This window comes from Aplysia californica, unplaced genomic scaffold, assembly GCF_000002075.1.
Source record: "Aplysia californica isolate F4 #8 unplaced genomic scaffold, AplCal3.0 scaffold00222, whole genome shotgun sequence".
In the NCBI taxonomy this organism is placed as follows: domain Eukaryota; kingdom Metazoa; phylum Mollusca; class Gastropoda; order Aplysiida; family Aplysiidae; genus Aplysia; species Aplysia californica.
This window is the reverse complement of record NW_004797492.1, coordinates 499533-501511: the sequence shown is the minus strand read 5'-3', so window position 1 is coordinate 501511 and position 1979 is coordinate 499533. Positions and strand designations below refer to the sequence as shown.

Sequence of the window (1979 nt, the reverse complement as noted above, 5' to 3'; positions counted from 1 at the left end):
GGGGGGGTGGTTGCCTCTAACATCAACAACAAATCAGGATGCATCTATCAGTGCGTAGATTTTTTTTCCCTAGCAGGCCATTAGAATCTATTCCCGCATTACGTGTGTCACCGCAGTGTCACTTTTCATGGAATGGCCCGTAATATCAACAACTCATCAACCACAAATGTCCTGTTTTATCTCTGCTCTTTATTCTCAGTCCGGTGTACCGTGTCCTAGGCTTTTTAAAAAATCGTTCCTGTTTTTGCTTTACTTCTATGAATGTAGCACATTTGCACCGTGTACAGAGAGCGTTGAGTGGGTGGCTGGCGGGTGCTCTGATGTGGTTTGCCTCCTCTTTTCTGTCAAACGACTGTCGTTCTTATCTCTTTTCCTTCTTTTGTATATGTGTTACTCTCTTGAAACAGCTCTAATCTTCTGCACTTATAATAATATGACCCTTTTTTGTTGCAAGTGCCGCAAAAGTCTTACTGAAACTAAGCTAAAATTTCGTTTCTGTCTTTTTTGTTTGTTTTACTGCTCTATGAATATACGTAACAAATGTACAACATTTACAGAGAAATCGGTTTAAAAAAACACAAAAAACTAGCTTTGAGCTCTCCATTCGGATCTCTCGCGCTGACTTAGAACGCTCTTCCGAGGTGTTCACTCTCTGGGAGGTCATATTTGGTTCTCTGTGAGGTCATGCTTGAAGGACACTTACATTTTTTTTTCAAAGTGGTTGTGTGTGTGGAGGGGGGGGGGGTGCTTTCATAAATGACTTGAAATGTGTCGATGTAAAAGATGTACAACTACAATTTCAGCTTTGTTCCGTCTGATTCTCAGCCGTTCATTAAAACATGTCTGCTGCTATTATTTCAACGTCCTCTTTGCCTCCCCTCACCCTATTTCTTCCTCTCTGAGTCTGAAGGGAGTAGCTTTTAGGCCAACATACAGAATTGGCGGAAGGGGGGGGGTGGCTTAAAGAGTCTTCTTAAGTTCACTCTTTGTTATGATCTGTTCTCACTGTTATTAAAAATGGAGAAACGACAAGAAAACACTGAGATCGCGACAGATTGAAGGGGGGTGGCCTTTTTTCCAAAATGCAGAATTAACAGAGGGAATGAAGTTGATAGCTTTTTGGTCAAAATACAAATGGTAAATGGTTGTGAGGAGGGCAGGGGGGATTGGGAAAGGAGGCTGGGTTTGGAGCCTCAAAGCTAAGAAATGAGACTCTTGGTTGCGGGGGTGGGGGGGATGTAAAATGTAAAGTAGGGAGGGTGGGTCTTTGGACAAAATGCAGACGGGGTTGAAGAGGAAGGATTGGTTTTGGGCCAGGATGCAGAGCAGAATTTAGGAAATTTACGGCCTTATCGACGCAATGATCAAGAACCCGCGGCCAGATGTAACTCCATCAATTTGGCCGTTATGAGGCTCGATGACAGAATTTCTGAAGGTTGATGGGGTTTCAGATAGATAGATAGAGAGAGGGAGAGAGAAATAGAGAGAATGAGAGAGGGGGTGGAGAAAGAGAGAGAGAAGTTAGAGAGTGGAAGGAGAGAGCAATAGATAGAAGGAAGGGGGGGGGCAGAAAGGAGAGGGAAATGGGAGAGAAAAAGGCAGAGAGAGGAAGAGAGAGAGAGAGAGAGAGAGAGAGAGAGAGAGAAGATTTAAGAAAGTGATTCCTGATGAAGTGATGAAGTGTTGTTGGCAAGATGCACTGGCGGTTGGAGTTGTCATTTTTTTATTTTTTTTGTATGCTGCTTTTATCGCATCCACTTCGTCACATCTATATATCATTTTGATTTTCTGTTAAAAAGCGAAGTGAGAGAGAAGAAGAAGAAGAAAAAGAAGAAGAAGAAGGAGGAGGAGGAGGAGGAGGAAGAAGAGGAGAAGGTGGAGGAAACGGAAATGCTACTACTCTTACTTCCGCTTTGTCGTATTTGGATGCCGTTTTGATTTTTCATTTTAAAAGAGAGAGAGAGAGAGAGAGAGAGAGA

General features: G+C 42.9%; 1 protein-coding gene across 1 annotated transcript in view; it reads left to right on the top strand.

The window, feature by feature from the left end:
* Positions 1 to 1979, top strand: part of LOC101857341 (integrator complex subunit 13) — a gene marked incomplete in the record, with an annotated part of 266815 nt that overhangs the window by 212158 nt on the left and 52678 nt on the right.